This window comes from Sus scrofa, chromosome 6 (genome assembly GCF_000003025.6).
Source record: "Sus scrofa isolate TJ Tabasco breed Duroc chromosome 6, Sscrofa11.1, whole genome shotgun sequence".
NCBI lineage: Eukaryota > Metazoa > Chordata > Mammalia > Artiodactyla > Suidae > Sus > Sus scrofa.
The window spans coordinates 24,326,735-24,346,566 of record NC_010448.4 but is presented as its reverse complement, the minus strand read 5'-3'; the positions used below and the strand labels follow the sequence as shown (position 1 = coordinate 24,346,566).

General features: G+C 38.8%; 1 long non-coding RNA gene across 2 annotated transcripts in view; it reads right to left on the bottom strand.

The window, feature by feature from the left end:
• LOC110261427 overlaps positions 6,140-19,832 on the bottom strand; it is a 65,551-nt gene continuing 51,858 nt past the window's right edge. The window contains exons 3-5 of one of the 2 annotated variants that reach the window (XR_002345510.1): positions 12,032-12,178; positions 8,760-8,875; positions 6,140-6,439 (exon numbers count right to left, since the gene is read on the bottom strand). This is a non-coding gene — a long non-coding RNA (uncharacterized LOC110261427). The remainder of the gene's footprint in view (positions 6,440-8,759; positions 8,876-12,031; positions 12,179-19,832) is intronic. The other variant, XR_002345511.1, reaches the window with a different exon arrangement.

The window sequence follows — 19,832 nt, the reverse complement described above, 5'->3', positions numbered from 1 at the left end:
TTAGAAAGGTACAAACTTCCAAGACTGAACCAGGAAGAAACAGAAAATATTAACAGGTGGAGTTCCCGTCATGGCGCAGCAGAAATGAATCCAACTAGGAACCATGGGGTTGTGGGTCTGATCCCTGGCCTTGCTCAGGGGGTTAAGGATCCGTGTTGCTGTGACCTGTGGTGTAGGTCAAATGCTCAGCTCAGATCTGGCATTGCTGTGGCTCTGACGTAGGCCAGTGGCTACAGCTCTGATTAGACCCCTAGCCTGGGAACCTCCATATGCTGCGGGTGTGGCCCTAAAAGGACCAAAGACAAAAAAAAAAAAAAAAAGGGAGAAAGAAAATATTAACAGGCCAATCACAAGTACTGGATTTGAAACTATAATTTAAAAACTTTCAACAAACCAAAGTCCAGGACCAGATGGCTTCACAGGTCAATTCTATCAAACATTTAGAGAAGCTTTAACACCTTTCCTTCTGAAACTTACAAAACACTGCAGAGGAAGGAACACTCCCAAGCTCCTTCTAAGAGGCTACCATCACCCAGATACCAAAATCAGACACAGATATCACAAACAGCAACAACTACAGGCCAGTATGAACAGAGACATAAAAATCCTCAACAAAATAACTAGCGAACCAAATCCAATGAAAAAGGATGATACACCATAATCAAGTGGGATTTATCCCAAGCAGGCAAGGATTCTTCAGTATCCACCCATCAGTGTGGTACATCACATTAACAAAGAGAAGAATAAAAACCACATAATCATCTCAAGAGCTAACAGAAAAAGCTTTCGACAACGTTTAACACTCATTTAGGATAAACACTCTCCAGAAAGTGGTCTGAGAGGGAACCTACCTCAACAGAATAAAGACCCTGTATCTACATTCTTTAGGCAGTTAGAGACAAGGTCAAAGCTTCTTCCAGAGTCTTTTGGGCCTGGTTTCCCCTCAAAATAATTCACATGCCAAGGAGACATTTGGGGTTGGCAGATTTCTCCTCTACGGCACTGTGACAGAAGGGAGCTCTCCAGGGCATGGGGCCGAAACTGACACACAGAACTCTAGCTACACAGCTATTTTCATTCAAATGTTGTGCTTTGTAAATAGAGAAACTCACCTAATGTAACTCGTCTGACATCCCACAGGTCAGGAGTAACAGAGAAAAGTAAAGAATTGGGATTTTGTTTACTTTTTCACTTGGAACATTTCAGTGACTAAAGATGAGCTCTAAGTTTTACATTTTCTTGGATATTCAGGAAATAACCATAGTATTTCACAATCTCTAAGGAACTGAATGAAGGCTATCACTCTAATTAGTCCCATATGATTTTCATTTTATCAAGAACAACATGGTGACACACATGCCTGCCCTCTCGCCTGATTTTAATGAGGTCTCATGAAACACTGTCCATTCACCTCATTGTAAAAGACAAATTATTTCAAACCAGGTTTCTAATGAAAACTCTTTTCCAACCAAAAGGCACTGTCTGCTCTAGACAGTACATATTTGCAAAATAGACAAACACCATCAATTTCCAAGGATAGGTTAATTAAATTCTCTTAATCTCAGAGTTTTGACATTTAACAATTTTCATTTATATACTGATACGCCCATCTAGGCCATTAAAGCAGGTAAACAAAAGAGTAGTTAATGTTGTGGGGTATAGTAGAGCACACAGAACCTGCTTAACTTCCAAGTTCAAGTCCGCTCACTTCCTCTTACCATAGTTATAACCATGGGCATGTTCCATTACATTTGAACCCTCATCTACAAAATGAGAGTGATAATACTCTCAATCACATTGGGTTGTGGTGCAGATTAAAAGACACATTACAAGTTAAGCATGTATCACAATTACTGACACAGTAAACAATTATGCACCACTATAGCTATTATTGAATTGTAGTTCATTGGATTTATTTTTTATTATTTTTAGGTGTTTTCATAGGGCCTGGTATTTCTATGCACTATCATATTCTAAGTATTCCATCCTTGGTCTATCAACATAAAATATTCCAGAATTTCAATCCAGCCTGTCACTACTTCCTGAAGAAGCACAAGAATCCTTTTTCATCCATGTGACCAGATTTTCAGATCAGACAATGTGGTGTGTAAGTAAAGTATTTATTTGATCTTATAGTGCAATTTGTGCCATCAAAATTCCTATACTGTGTCCCATGGCATTTCTAATTGCTGTAATTTGAAAACTGGAGGGTTTCATACAATTCCCTGAATACAATTATATTTTCATTAATATCATCAGGTGTCCTACCATAAATTTTAGCTTTATGAAAAAGGGAAAACTTCAAATGAGAATTCAATACAGATTAGAAAATACTGGGGAGACGAGCAAGAGGGTGGGGGAGAAAGGGAGGGAGGGAAAGAATGAGAATGTCTCTACCTATGGGTAGAGGCAGAAGTGGTAGAAAAAGTATTTGTATTAAATCTAATTCTACACCATTAAAGTCCACTGAAACTAGGTTGTGATTTCCTTGAGGAACACACAAAAGATCAAGATAGGAGTTCCCGCTGTGGCGCAGAGGTTAACGAATCCAACTAGGAACCATGAGGTTTCAGGTTCGGTCCCTGCCCTTGCTCAGTGGGTTAATGATCCGGCGTTGCTGTGAGCTATGGTGTAGGCTGCAGACGCGGCTCGGATCCCGAGTTGCTGTGGCTCTGGCATAGGCCGGGGGGCTATAGCTCCGATTAGACCCCTAGCCTGGGAACCTCCATATGCTGTGGGAGCAGCCCAAGAAATGGCAAAAAAAAGACCAAAAAAGATCAAGATAAAGTTAGGGTCCTATTTCATAAATACAAAATATTAGAAAAATCAAAATTAAAGCAACCTATAGAATGGAAGGAAATATTTGCAAACCATACAAAAAATGAGCAAAGGACATTAATAAACATTTCTCCCAAGAAGATGTACAAATGGCCAATGAGCATACGAAAAGATGTTCAAACACCACCAATCCATGGGGAAGTGCAAATCAAAATCAAAATGAGGTATCATCTTACGATCATTAGCTTGATCATTCTTAAAAACAAAGAAACAGGAGTTTCCCGTCGTGGCTCAGTGAAAACGAATCCGACGAGCATCCATGAGGACACAGGTTCGATCCCTGGCCTCACTCAGTGGGTTAAGGATCTGGTGTGGCTATGGCTGTGGTGTAGGCTGGCAGCTACAGCTCCGATTCGACCCCTAGCCTGGGAACCTCCATATGCCTTGGGTTCGGCCCTAAAAAGACAAAGAAAAGAGAAGAGAAGAAAAACAAACACCCAGAAAATAGCAAATGTTTGCAGAGATACAAGGGGAAAAGGGAACCCTTGTGCATTGTTGCTGGAAATATAAAATGGTGCAGCTGCTATGGAAAGCAGTATAGGGTTTCTGAAAAATTAAAAATAAAATTACCACATGATCGTGAAATTCCACTTTGGGGTATATACCCAAAATAATTGAGAAAAAAAAATATATATACACATATATAAGCACTCATATTCACTGCAACATCACTGACGATAGCTGAAAGGTGGAAACAACCCAATGTCCAACAACAAATGAATAGATGAATAAAACTCAGTATAGAGAAGGAATGGGGCATCATTCAGCCTTAAAAAGAAAATCCTGTTATATGGCACAACGAGGATGAACTCTGAGGACATTGTGCTAAGTGAAATACGCCAGTCACAAAAAAGACAATTACTGCATGATTCCACTTATATATGACATACAAAACAGCCAAACTCCTTGAAACAGAAAGTAGAATGGAATGGTAGTTGTCATGGGCCAGGGGAGGGAGAAGTACGGAATCGATGTTTGATGGATTCAGAATTTCAGATTCTCAAGATGAAAAAGTTCTAGGGACCTACTGCCAATAATATGCACATAGTTAATAATACTGTACACTTAAATATGGTTTTTATATTTATATGGATTTTATAGTGTATGTATTTTTTTATTGCAAAAACAGGTGCATTTTAGCCAAGGGGTATCTACTATACTAAAAGAAGTATACTGCTATCTGTATCACATATTAGAAATGTGATTTATTAATTGGCCAAGTCATTTTGGAATACAGATCCTGCAACACAGATACTCCTAGAGGAGCTATAATTTTTAACTGTTAAGGTTCTATAGCCTATATCTTATCTCCTCACCAAACATGTAGCTAAACGGATAGCAAAGACAATACATACGCATGTTCTCTGGTTGGCTCATGAGGAATTTTCTTTCTTTTTTTTTTTTTTCTTTTTTAGGGCCGCACCTGTGGCATATGGAAGTTCCCAGGCTAGGGGTTCCAATCTTAGCTGCAGCCACCAGCCTATGCCATAACCACGCAGGTTCCTAGCCATATCTGCGAGCTATATTGCAGATTGCGGCAACACTGTATCCTTAACCCACTGAGCGAGGCCAGGGATGGAACCTGCATCCTCAGGTTCTTAACCTGCTGAGTCACAATGGAAACGCTAGGAAAAAAATTTTTAAACTAAATTATTTTTCCATTGCTGTTACTCACTTCATGACTGTAGTTTTTTCCCTAAGTGCCAAGTTAAGGATTTGAGAAAAAACTAGTATCTGAGGCTAAGCAGCTCTAGCTACATCCTCAAAAAAAATTCTGGGAATCGAACTTCTTTATATTAATCTTTCAAACCAGAGACAGGTGTAAGCAAGTGTAAACCAACTGGCTCTCTCCCCTCCAAGGCTTATTTAGGGGTACTGAGGGAAATCTGAGAGGTGTCACATTCCAAAACATCATCAGGAAGCTACAGAATTTTCTGTCTCAATCCCAGTCTGGTTATAAAGGCTGTCCCATTACTCCTCTAGGATTCTCTCTTTCTGGATTCCCCAGGTACCCCTTTGTCCTGCTCATTCATCTAGCTCAAATACAGCTTTCAGATTCAGTCACAGGGATTTACTTGAAGAGTGGGAGTCAGAGTCCACAATGGAGAGTTAGATTTCAACTCCATGCAGAAAGGATTTCGTAACAAGGGCTTTTCAGCCATGAATGAAAAGTTACTACCAAGGATACTGTGAAGATGTTCGTGCAGCAGTCCAACTAAATACAAAGGAACCTCCTAGGAGGTGAAATGTTTGGAGAAAACCTTCCCTCATCGTGCAAACCGTATTTTACAGCTGGGTGGTTTTCCTCTGGTGAGACCAAGTTGCTCTCACAGGAGGTGGATGACCTCTTAAAAAAAATCAGGGAGGAAAAAACAAAGATATAGCAATCCAGAAAAAGACACATAGAACAGCACGATTTTGCTTTTTCCTCCACGCACACTCACATGTACACACACATCTGTTATCACTGACATTTCAAACACTATATACTTACGTGCATTTTAATCAAACAGCTCTTCCTCATTCATCCTTTTATTCACTCTATTACCTATTTATGCTTTAATCTATCACCATGATCAATAGCTTGTGAAGCATTATGCAGCTGCCCAAAATTTAAACTGATTAAAAAAAAGATCTCGGAGTTCCCATCGTGGCGCAGTGGTTAACGAATCCGACTAGGAACCATGAGGTTGCGGGTTCGGTCCCTGCCCTTGCTCAGTGGGTTAACGATCCGGCGTTGCCGTGAACTGTAGTGTAGGTTGCAGACGTGGCTCGGATCCTGCGTTGCTGTGGCTCTGGTGTAGGCCGGCGGCTACAGCTCCGATTCGACCCCTAGCCTGGGAACCTCCATATGCCACGGAAGCGGTCCAAGAAAGAGCAAAAAAATAAAAATAAAAAAAAAAATAAATAAAAAGATCTCTTTGCACATGTTTACTATGTATTAAATTATATACTTCATTTAGATACATAGCTATAAGTTAATGACTTTAGAACACATCTTCAGGAGTTATTGCTGGAAATTTCGTGCACAGGAAGAAACTCACCCATCTGCCACAGCTGTGAAAAATGCAGTCATATACCTCTGGTCATTATAAGCTGATGTCCTGTCATTCAATACAGGTACCCAGAGATTGTTTCATATTTAATAAACTGATATAATGATTTATTAATCCTGTGGAAAAAAATGAATCTTAATACTGTACTATCCAACAACACAAAATCCTCTAATTTCCTACAGTGGATTTGCATACAGAGACACCATCTTTTGGGTATAAAGATGTATATACACAGCTCATCAGAATACGGATCTCAGTAAGTGTTACTTTTATTCTCCCACATACAAACAGGTTGGACTCTTCAGCAGGCTCTTTTCTTCCTCTTGTCAAGCTTTCTCTGAGCATCTGTCATTATTTCAACATCTGGAGGGGCAGATAAGCTGCTCCAATTGGAACATTGCAGTCAGCAACTTTCTCCAGGAAACGAAATTTGTCACTTCTGCAAAGCATCTGTCTTCTGCCAGCTTTTGACTTTCTATCCCCAGGCCAAACTCAAAAATCAGGCCTCCCTGTTTGTAAGGCTGCTGTGCTACAGACTCATTCAGCTATGGAGAAAAGGATGACAAAAGGTGGAAAGATCATGATTAACTCAAATTAAGTTCTAGAACAGCAGGAAACTCATCTCAATATGATATAAAGATTTAATCTTAACCTGCTGTCTCTCCAGCCATTAGACACGATTTCCTTCTTAAAGAAATACTGAATGCTTCTCTGCATTTCTCCCTGACAATTGCTTGTACTGTTATTGTGCTGCTTTGATTAGAGAGAGAGGTCATCTTTTTTCAATTAACTGGAATGCTAACAGTTGCTAATTTAAGGTTGTGTTATGAAATAAATTCATAAATCACCCATTCCTTATTCTAACCATTCAATTAAAGTGACAATAGAGCTGCACATAGTTATATTTTAAAGGCAAATCTGATCAGATTTTTTTCTCTGATTAAAACCATGGATTGATTATTTTCCCCCAGAGAATATCGAGATGCTATTATGAGCGTGTCGAGGTGAGCTGTCATCTTTTTTTTCTCTTTTTACTGCCACACCTGCAGCACATGGAAGCTCCCAGGCTAGGGGTCGATGAGAGCTGTAACTGAGGCCTATGCCACAGCAATGCCAGATCCAAGCTGCACTTGTGACCTATGCTGCAGTTTGTGCAACACTGGATCCCTAACCCACTGAGCAAGGTCAGGGATCAAACCTGTATCCTCAGGGACACTCTCGGGTTCCTGATCCTCTGAGCCACAACAGGAACTCCAAGGTGAGCTGTCTTCTGACTCTTAATTAATTCCCCAGCTTGTGTCCTATCTTTATTCTACCCTCTGGCCACCTGAATCTCTCTACACCATGCCCTCTTGCCAATGTGTATGTTATTCCTATTTCTGGGAGGCCTCTCAAAATCTATGTGCATAGAGATTATCGAGGAATCTGGCTCAGATGCAGTTCTCAATTAAGTAATGCTGGACTGCGGTATTATTTTTATAGTCTTTTTAGGGCTGCACCTGCGGTATTTGGAAGTTCCCAGGCTAGGAGTTGAATCATAGCTATAGCTGCCAGCCTATGCAACAATCACAGCGACACCAGACCTGAGGCACATCTGTGACCTATACCACAGCTCACAGCAACACTGGATCCATAACCCACTGAGCGAGGCCAGGGATCAAACCCATGTCCTCATGGTTACTAGTCAAGTTCATTACCACTGAACCACGACAGGAACTCCTCGAGGGGGGTTTAGACAATGTATTTATAACGAGTACATACTGTTGAGCCCTGTAGGACACTTTGAGTTCTGTGGTCTTAGAGCACTTATTCTCCATTCAGGGGTGATTTTGCTCCCCAGGGTCATTTGGAACTATCTGGACATGTTTGTCATAACCTGGGGGTGCTACTAGCATCTAGTGGATAAGACACAGGATATTACCAAATATCGTACAATCCCCAGGACAGTCTACCAGGACAAAGGCTTACTCAGGCCAAAATGTCAATAGCATGAGGTTGAAAATCTAGTCTTCAGTAATCAGCTGTCTTCTCTAAGTCAGTCCCTAATCACACCTGTTTCTGGTTTGCCCCATCCATCCAAGCCCACCACTTCCTCACACACATAAAAAGTATACATACAGTTTATCTGATATATTATCAATCACTTCTTTATATGCCTAATTTCACTTATTTGCATTTGTAAGCATTCTAAATGCACTGATCAAATCTGTATCACATAACACAGCACCTATTTTGTTGCTGTTGGTTTTAGGGCACTTTTCCATGTGATTAATATGAGATGTTGAAAGAAAATGAGATCATTAAAATTTGCAAATTTCTGGGGATCCCGTTGTGGTTCAATGCGTTAAGAACCCAACATAATGTCCTGTGAGGACATGGGTTCCATCCCTGGCGTGGCTCAGTTGGTTAAGGATCTGGTATGCTGTAAGCTGCAGCATAGGTCGCAGATGCAGCTCAGATCCAGTGCTGCTGTGGCTGTGGCATAGGCCTGCAGCTGCAGCTCTGATTTCATACCTAGCCCGGGAACTTCAGGATGCCATAGGTATAGCTGTAAAAGGGAAGAAAAAAAATTGCAAAATTCAGTTTAGCCACCATTAATAAAAGGTAAAGCAAGAAGGCCCCATTTTGGAGTCTCCTCATGGCTCAGCAGATTAAAGATCTGGTGATATCACTGCGACGGCTCTGCTTATAGATATGGCGCTGCTGATTTGATCCTTGGCCCCAGGCACAGCCAAAAAAAAAAAAAAAAAAAAGAGAGAGAGAGAGTGCCATTTGGTTTAACCTATCGACACAATTCCAATTGCTCATAAAAATGATTCATTCATATTACTCAGAAATAAATCACCAACAGTATTTAAAATAGACCTGTTCTTGAATCATCTCTAAGAGGTCAGTTTTCACTGGTTGATCTGGAGTTGAATCAGCCCACGGACACAGAGAATGAATTTTTATCCATAGATTTGTGATAGAATTTAGGAGTTCTGTGAATTAGGAGGAGAAAGAAAATACACCCCATTTAATATTTATTGTTTTATGTTGAATGAAGGAAACCACTAAGTTATTAATACATTGTCCTTTGTGGTTACCATAAATGTTTTATATTATCTTACAATAATGCTACTTAAAAATAATAGTACTTAAGAGATTTTTAATGTGTTAATGAGGAAGCACTTACATGTCTATGTCATGATTAAAACACTTAGACAAATTTGATTTCAACACAATTAGATCTCTTTGTAATCCCTTTGCTTAACCTAAAAATATTATTTTAATACTTGATCCATCAGCTGCACAGAAGCCAAAAAAATAATAAAAATCCTAACCCAATCCTCTACATCCCACCTCAGATCCTGTTAATGTGACTAATTCATAAGTATGAGAATATTTCATGACTATACTTTCACTGTAGAGCTTTATTAAAGTTAATTTATCAATGGGTATTCAGAAAACACTGTATAAGGTCCACTCTGCAAAAGACAAATGAAACATGTAACATACTATATTAGATGTCTATTGCTATATAAGAAATTACCCAGGAGTTCCCACTGTGGTGCAATGGAAACAAATCCGATTAGGAACCATGAGGTTTTGGGTTCGATCCCTGACCTCACTCAGTGGGTTAAGGATCTGGCGTTAGCTACAGCTCTGATTTGACCCCTGGCCTGAGAACCTCTGTATGCCACAGGTGCTGTCCTAAAAACAAAACAAAACAAAAATTACCCAAAATTTACAAGCTTAAAACAACGCAAATTTATTATCTTGCAGTTCTGTAAGTCTAAAATCTCAAACAAATCTCCTCAGGCTAAAATTGAGGTGTCAGCAAACTTTATCTCATTCTGGAGGCTCTAGTGGAGAATCTATTTTTTTACTCACTGGGCTGTTAGGATAATTCAGTTCCTTGGGGTTGTAGGAACCAGATCCTTTTCTTTCTTGCTGCTTTTAATATGAGGGCTATTCGTTGCTTTCCTTGCCTAATGGCCCCATCCTGTATCTTTAAAGTCACTAAAGCGAGTCTGGTATTTCTTATTATTACACCTCTCTTCTTCCATCATTTTTCAGTTTAGAGAACTCATGTGATTAGGAGAAAGCTCCCTATTTCAAGACCTGTAACCTTACTCTCATCTGAAAAGTGTCTTTTGTCATATAAAGTAATATATTTACATGTACTGGGAGGGAATTCGGGTGTGGCCACCCTTAGGGGGCTATAATTCTGTCTCTAATTCATACCTGATAAGAATAGCTCTGACTCAAATCAGTTTACCATGTTTTGGACATCTAATCACAGGCTTATGAATGCAAAATAGCTGTCATGGATGCAACAAAGCCAGGTGCCTAGAAATACATCTCAAAGGCTAGAAACACTCTTCATCTTTGAACTTTGTTGCTATTTCACCATGATTATTAGAAGGTGCCTGAACTGATGCAAACCAATGAAAATTAATTTTATTATTTATAAATGTCATATGTATAGAGCTATTATAATCAGTTCTGATATAATATTTTTACTAAAAGGAGGATAAAAATCTTTGCTAATGGATTTCCCACCAATGGCACAGTGGGTTAAGAATCCAATTGCAAAAAAAAAAAAAGGAATCCAATTGCAGTGTCTCAGGTTGCTGTGGAGGTGCAGGTTCAAACCCAACCCCCAGGACTATGGCGAGTTAAAGGATCCAGCACTGCAGCATTGCTACAGCTGGGGTGCAGGTTACAGCTGTGGCTGGGAGTCTACCCCCGGCCCAGGAACTTTCATATGCCAGAGGGGCAGCCATAAAATTAAAAAAGAAAATCTTTGCTCATATGTTTCTTTCAAGTTTTCTTTCTAAATTCTATTAACCCTATTAATCCATGTATATGTAGACTTTTATATCTCTCAATATCTTTTGCATACTGTACGTGTTTGTCTTTTTAAAATATCTTGGTGTCTATGTACAGTGCTAGCACGTGACATGACATTTTCAATAGTAAAACTCCAGAAATTACCTGAGGAAAGGATTCTATTTTCCAGTTTTGGACTGTTTACATGAATAATCCTATAAAAGTAAAGTGATCAGGAGTTCCCGTTGTGGCGCAGTGGTTAACGAATCCGACTAGGAACCATGAGGTTGCGGGTTCGGTCCCTGCCCTTGCTCAGTGGGTTAACGATCTGGCGTTACCGTGAGCTGTGGCGTAGGTCACAGAAGCGGCTCGGATCCCGAGTTGCTGTGGCTCTGGCGTAGGCCGGTGGCTACAGCTCCGATTCGACTCCTAGCCTGGGAACCTCCATATGCCGCAGGAGCGTCCCAAAGAAATAGCAAAAAGACAAAAAATAAAAAAATAAAATAAAATAAAAGTAAAGTGATCAAAGAACATGTAGTTAAACGGTGAACAATCCTTCTCAAAAATTATCTATGTTTATGTGGGGAAAGACTGTCTCAGAAAACTAAGGACACATACCTACTGAATATGTAGGATATATAAACTCATGATATTTGTAAAAACATTAATTTGTACATTTTTTGAATACTGCCCTAACTTGACAAGGTAGATTATTCAGAAAGTTAAAAGTCTTCGGCATATTTAAGTCAGAATGTACACTGGCCACAGCTTAAGAGGAAAAATAAAAATCCTGTCAAGGCAGAGAGGTTCAATTTGTAGAATTCCTTCTTGGGAAACCACAGGTAAAAGTAGAAAATGAAATAAAATACTAGGGCCAAAAAGGAAACGCCAAAAGCAGTTCATGATTTCCTATAGAAAATAACCCTTTAGCCACTGCTGCCATCACTCTCTTTCTCTTTAACTGCTTTTTAAACTAGCAAAGAGGATCGGTAAAGGATCTTTGGAACTGAGAGCAAGCTTCACTAATGAGTCTCCTGATGCTGTCCCTGTGATGGGCATGGCAGAATTCCATCAATAAAACATTAAGATAAAGCACCCACGGCCCTTAAGGTAGCAGCCAAATCTCATTCCAGGGACTTGCATTTTGTGTCAATTAAGGAGCAGACTTCAAGAGATGAAATTGACTTTGCTCAGGCTTGTAGGACACCTCCGGCAAACATTAGCACAACAATCGCCATCATATTTTTTGCACCTCTCAGGTCTGGGTGCAAGGACTCTTTCTCTCATTTCTCATTGGCACACTGTTGTTCTCATTTACTCACCAAGACTTGCGTTTAACTCCCAGTTGAGCTTGTTGGACACGGAAATCGAGTAACAGGCATGAGCCTTTTCCAAATCTGTATTCTCCATTTATTAGTAAACCTCTCGACTCATTTTCCTGCTTTCATCAAGAGACTTTCAAGACAACCCTGTAAGGTGAGATAAGAATGTTCTTATTTATTTTACTAATGCTCCTATAAATACATTTGAATTCTAAGTGCCTTCCAGGGCTTCTCTCTCTCCTACATTTGGTTCTTGAATTCCAGAAAAAGGAAGAGGAAAAGACGTGCTATTAACATTAACTCACTCTGTTTCTTTATTTGTTATAGCAGCAAATATTCTGTAATGCAAATACGAGAATGGAATTTACAGTGAACATCAGTGTATTTCTGTGTGTCTTATCACATCTAAATTAACTAAAGGGTTTTTGTTTAGGGGATCTCTTCTCCTGATTAAAATGTAGTTAGCATCATAAAATCTTGGGGTTTTATATTTGGGAATCTCACTTTGCATAAACTGCCATTTTGCTATCTTTAAAGAATAAACAAACTTACATTTTCTCATGTAACCTGCCTCATCAGAAAAAGCCTTGAATATTCAGGTAAGCATAATTTGTCTCTGCTGTCACATTAGTTTAGGATGTGATTTACCTGCCTTTCCTAAGATATCTAAGTATACCCTAATTAAATAGACATGAAAGTAACAAAGTGGATATTTTAATCTCACAAAAAGAACAGGTGTGCAAAAGTTAGAGAGCACCCCACTCCCACTCACCCAGCGATGCATCAAATTCAAATACTGCCCAAGATAAGATTCAACCTCAGCCTCTTCCCCAGAGATGTGGCACTGCCACAAGCAACTTCTCACTAACAATAGGTCTTTTACCTCTGACACTTCCCAAGGCTTTGTCACCATCGGCAAGAACTCTCCCCATGTGCTTGTTTTCCCTCTTGCCTGATTGCTCCAGTTACAAAACCAGTTTTAAACTGGGGAAATTTAGAACAACAGTGTCTTTGGTATCACGTCTCATTGTACATCCAAGAAAAGCACACTTTACCTAAGCCCCGGAAGATGCCCCATCATTTACCGGATCTGAACAGTCACCTGGGGACAGAATCAAGTTTAGGAATTCTGTTCAGAACACCTTCTAATCTACTGTTGTGCATTTCTGAAATTCAGAAGAACATGAGATTAGATGGTTTTACGGTTAGTGAATTAGAGACATGAACAGGTTTTAAACAGACAATAATGAAGGAAGATTATCCATTCCAGACCAAAAATAGTTCTTCACAAAGAATATAATGCCTCTTTAGCCTCTAATAGAACACGAGGAATCATCTCATTCAACACTTTCTTTAGATAAGGAAGACAAAAAATCGGTTCAGAGGAGTGACTTGCCCAAGTCAAGCTTTCAAAGAGTGTTTTTATTGATCATCCACCGTGGGCCTTGCAGATAATATGTCACCCAGTACTTCAGGGTCCAGGGATCTGAGTGTCTGCTCTGAACTTTGCTGGGGATTCAGCTCTGAACAAAGCAGAAGTAATTCTTGTGTTCACAGTCTCTTTAGTCTCATGAAAGGAGACAGAAATTGAAGCTATATTTGTGAACAAATAGCTCATTACCAATTGTAATTGTGCTAAGTCCTTTTTGAAAATAATTACTAGTTGAAATGAGATAAGGAGGGAGATGCTAGAATGATCAAAGATTTTTTTAAAAAAGTCCATTTTGAAGAATGAAAATTTAAAACCCAAAAGTTAAATAGAAATTAACCAGAGGCCCCCCTCACCACCACCACCACCACTAAAATGGGGACGACAGGAAAGGGATCTAAGGAGAGAGAGCAGCCAGTGCAAAGTCTTGCAAATGCTAAGGAAGGCAGCATATCTGAAGAATTTTAAGGATGCCAAGAGATGGTGAGATTTTCAAGAAACACGGAAAACGTTAGAATATATTGGTGACTCATGCAAAACCACTCTATAGCAGACCATACCGAAAAAAACGGGCCTCTAATTCCAATTCCATTGCCATGGTTTGTTAACTCATAAAATCATTTCCCATTTGTCTGCCACATGACATAGAAAACATTTGGAACTGAGGCACTTTACATTTCCATTGCAATCCACACATAAATTTGGTGCTCTTCTTGAAAACTTCCATTTTGACTGTATAATCAAAACCATCGGCAGATACTGCCAGCTGAAAGTTAAGCAAATTAAACTACATTACATCAAAACACGATGCTCTCAGCCAGCATACAATCCCCTATCATCAAACAGTCAGTGAGCATGTATTTTGCAAGTTTCACTATCTCAATCTGTATTTGCCCTCAAACCTTCCTCAGGGCTCTGTCTACATTGTCAAATGAGGAGTTGAGCTATCACCATGGGATGGGTATCGATGGAGACAGTTCAGGTCAAATGAGTCCCCTTTTCCCAGATCCTGTTCTATAATAGCCTCGCCTCTCCTCTTCAATTTGCTTGCATCAACAGAGCTGTAGGGCAACTGTGAGACTAGCAGATACTCCAAACGTGTCTCAAATAATATTACAGAATTTAAGGTCTTCTCGACAAAGCATATTTGACCCATAATGTTTCAGTGCTGAATGCGAGGCAAGAGAGATCCTGCTTGAACTTCTTTCTGTTATATTTAAGGAAACTGAGGTTCAAAGATGTTCATTCATTAGCACAGCTGCATGGCACCACAAAGACACTCCTTGGTGGAAACAGAAGTGAAATACACATATGCTGACTCCTAGTTCAGACTTTTCTTTGCCTGGGTGTCTGTACATTGTGACTGCAACCCATTCATCCCAGCAACCAGTAGCTAGCACTCCATATTTATCAGCCCATATAGGACTCTTGAAAGACAACCTTAACCAACCACAGCTAACTGTCCTAGGAATTGTGCTCAGAGATCTACATGTAATTCTTCTCATTGCCATGCTATGTTTAGGAGGGAGATGTGATTATTAACCCCATGCAACATGAGACTGAAAATTTTAAGTTTGAGTGGCTTCTCCCAAAATCACACAGCTATTAGGTGTTTAACAGAACTTGACCCCCCCAGCCTGAAGTCTTAATCATTAAGCTCTTCTGCCCCGTAAGTAATTATTTGGATATTCTTTGGGAAGAGTATAACTTTGTCCTATTCAATCCTAGAAATATTCATGAATTTCTACCATGTGTCTGCAATTGTGTTTCTTGCAAAGGATGCTCTGAGGAAGACAATACATATTTCTTACAGAGCGTACTGCCCAGTAGGTGAAAGGGATAATTAAGGAAGAATGACACAGATGTATTTAAGTACTAAGAGCACTTTTTATCTTACCTCAAGTGTATCAAGGATTAATAGAAAGCACTGTAAAAACAATATATAACAACTGTTCACTGGTGTCTGAGAGGCTGTTGTCAAGATGAGGCTTAAAGGAAGAAAGGGAATTGACAACATGAAAAGAGGAGAGAGAAGAGGTAGGGGGAAGAGTGGATGCACAAGTCCAGGTTTGGAGAAGAACTTGATGAAGCTGAAGCATAGAGATGGCCAATGTGCCATAAGGCACCAAACCCTGGGATACCTGTGCAAAATAGAGCAGAAGAGAAAAGTAAAGTGTGCCAACAATATGCAGTTTCTTTCAGGTGGGTGAAAGATTTTGGTCTTTGCCTACAATGTGTTATGTAACTATCAGGGGCTTTAGTAGAGGAGGGTATCCTCATAAGAAAATGTTGATTGCTATGTCGTAAGTCTGTAGGATTACAGAAGGGCTAGGGTGGAACTCTTTGAGTGCTGACATTTTCACTTACTAGCACGGTGACAACCTGGAATACAAATAGAGATGAACAAGCATGCTTGGCAAAGACTCCAGAAATCACTGCCATTGAAGGACTGTGTAAAGAATTGGACATGCTTACTTTTGAGAAAGAGAATTAGGTGAGAGTGGGCCTTTTATCGGAGGGAAGAGATGGAAACAATACCTTAATTTCGGAGACATATTTCAGCTCAATTGAGCCAATTTTATACCCAGCGAGAGTCAATAAAATAATGAGGAGCTCTCTAGGACATTGTCAGGCCCCGAAGACCTTCAAGGAGACATCACACATTTCTACTTCTTGGGATATTATAGAACTGGTTCTATAACTGAAACTGAATTTTGTACAGTGTTCTCCTCCAAAATTGGTTGAAATGCTAAGATTCTTAGTTTGCTTTACAAATCTGAATGTCCAACAGCAACCTATTGCTAAAGACAAAATAATATAATTTCCTTGTACATGGAATCCAGAGGGATTTTTATCTTATTTACAAAGTAAGGGCTATTTTACCTTTGGAAGCTCTGATGGATTTTCCTACAGAAATATCATGACCTCCTAGAGTTCCCTGGTGGGCTAGCAGTTAAAAATTTGACACAGTCATTGCTGTGGCTCAGATTCAATCCCTGGCCCGGGAACTTTTGTATGCCATGGGTGAGCCCAAAAATAAATCATGATTTCCTTGATTCAGCTTGGTCCTTGCCTAGAACTGGCCACTAGCTACCATAATTTAACATATCAACTAAAGACAGAGTTTCTATTTAAGACATACTTCATTCACCCTTCTGAAACTATTCCAAAAAATTGTAGAGGAAGGAGTACTCCCAAGCTCATTCTATGATACCCAAACCAGACAAATATACCACAAAAAAAAAAAAAAAGAAAGAAAATCACAGGCCAGTATCACCGAAGAACACAGGCCCTACAAAATCTTCAACAAAATATTAGAAAACAAAACCTGAAAATATGTTAAAAGGATTCACCATGATCATGTGAGATTTATCCCAGGGATCCAAGGATTTGTCAATATCTGCAAATCAGTGAGTATGATACACCACATTAACAAACTGAAGAATAAAAACCATATGATCATCTCAATAGATGCAGGAAAAGCTTTTGACAAAATTTAACACCCATTTATAATAAAAACTCTCCCAAAAGTGGGCATAGAGGGAATCTTAATATAATAAAGACCATATATGACAAATCCACAGCTAAAATCATACTTAATGGAGAAAAGCTGAAAACATTTCCTTTAATATGAGGAATAAAACAAGGATTTCCACTCTCACCAATATTATTCAGCATAGTCTTATAAGTCCTAGCCATGGCAATCAGAGAAGAAAAAGAAATAAAAAAATTCAAATTGGAAAAGGAGTTCCCATTGTGTCTCAGCAGGTTAAGAACTCAGCTAGTGTCTGTGAGGATACAGGTTTGATCCATGGCCTCATTCAGTGGGTTAAGGATCCAGAATTTCCACAAGCTATAGCATAGGTGGTAGATGTGGCCCAGATCCCACACTGCTATGACTATCACATAGGCTGGCAGCTGCAGCTCCAATTTGACCCCTAGCCCAGGAACTTCCATATGCTGCAGATATGGCCCAATAAGAAAAAAAAATATTGGAAATGAAGAGATAAACTGTCACTGTTTGCAGATAACATGATACTATGCATAGAAAATCCTAAAGATGCCACCAGAAAAATTCTAGAGCTCATCAATGAATTCAGTAAAGTTGTAGGATATAAAATTAATACACGGAATTATTTGCATTCCTACACACAAACAATGAAAGATCAGAAAAAAGAAATCAAACAAAAAATCCTACTTACTGTTGCATCAAAATGAATAAAATACCTAGCCACAAGCCTAAACAGAGAGGCAAAAGACTTGTACTCTGAAAACTCTAACAAGACACTGACAAAAAAAAAAAAAAAATCCAAGATGACACAGATGGAAAGATATACCATCTTCTTGCATTGGAAGAATCAATACTGTCAAAATGACCATACTCCCCCAGGCAAACTAGATTCAATGCAATCCCTATCAAATTTCTAAGAGCATTTTTTAAAGAATAGAACAAAAAAATTTTAAGTGAGTATGGAAACACAAACGATCCCAAATAACCAAAGCACTGCTGAGAAAGAAAAACGGAGTTGGAAGAATCAATCTGACTTCAGACTATACTACAAGGCTATAGTCATCAAAACAGTATGGTACTGGATTTTAAAAACAGAAATATAGATCAGGGGAGCAGGACAGAAACCCCAGAAATAAACCCACACACCTATGATAGATTTATCTTTGACAAAGTAGTTAAGAATTGGAAAAAGACAGTCTCTTCAATAAGTGGTGCTGGGAAAACTGGACAGCTATATGAAACAAATGAAATGAGGACATTCTCTTATACCATACACAAAAATAAACTCAAAGAGGATTAAGGACCTAAATATAAGGCCAGATAGTATAAAACTTCCAGAGGAAAACAGAACACTCTGACATAAATTGCCACAATATGTTTTTGATTCATCTCCTGCTGTAACTAAGATTTTAAAAAAATAAACAAATGAGACCTAATTAATCTTAAAAGCTTTTGCACAGCAAAGGAAACCATAAAAAAAGACATGACAAACTACAGGATGGGAGAAAATCTTTGCAAATGAAGCAACCAACAAGAGATTACTCTCCAAAATATACAAACATCTCATGGAGCATTACATCAAAACAAAACAAAAAACCCAATTCAAAAATGGGCAGATTTAAATGTCTAATGAGACATTCCTACAAAGAAGAGAGAAAGATGGCCAAAAAGCACATGAAAAGATGCTCAGCATCACTAATTATTAGGAATGCAAATCAAAACTATATATCACCTCATACCTGTCAAAATGGCCATTATAAAAAGTCTACAAACAATAAATGCTGGAGAGGATGTGGAGAAAAGGGAACCCTCCTACACTGTTGGTGGGAATGTAAATTGGTGCAACCACTATGGAGAACAGTATAGACATTTCTTAAAAAACTAAAAACAAACTACCATATGACCCAGCAATCCCATTCCTGGGCATATATCTGGAGAAAACCGTAATTTATAAAGATACATGCACCTCAGTGTTCAGTGCAGCACTGTTTACAACCAAGACACGGAAACAATCTAAATTTCCATTGACAGTGAAATGGATACAAAAAGATATGGTCCATATACACAGTGGAATATTATTTAGCCATAAAAAAGAATGAAGTAATTCCATTTGCAGCAACACGGGTGGACCCAGAGTATATCATGGTAAATGAAGTAAGACAGAGAAAGACAAATGCTATATGATATCACTTATGTGTGGAATTTTTAAAATGAACTTATTTACAAAACAGAAACAGGCTCCCAGACTTTGAAAACAAATGCATGTTACCAAAGAGAAAGAGGGGAAGGGATGGACTGGAGTTTTGTGAACGGCACACTTTTGTATATGAAATGGATAATCAACAGGGACCTGCTCTTGCACACAGGGAAATCTACTCAGTGCTTTGTGATAACCTATATGGGAATGGATAGGTATACATGCATGGCTGAATTACTTTGCTATACAGCAGATATTAACACAACATTACAAATCAACTGTAATTCAATAAAATTAAATTCTTAACAAGATATATTGCATTATTTTTCTGCTTATATTCTACCAGTGAATGTGCAAATATTATAATTAATAATTCTTCCTATTATTAACTTTTAAAACATTATAAATTTAAACCCAAAGTAAATTTTTCTCCCTCTGCATTGCTTCAGTTCATTGCATCTCATTGGACTTATTTCATTCTGTTTCTGCTTTCCATTCTTTCCTCCACTCTCCAGTGTACTTCCTCCTTAACAATGCTAGACATCATCTTTCTTATGCATAACATGTCTTTGTGCCACTTCCATGTTTAAGACACACACCCATAGAAAATTTTTTCCCAGTGCTTACAATGTAAAATCTACACAATTTTATCTTGACAGAAATT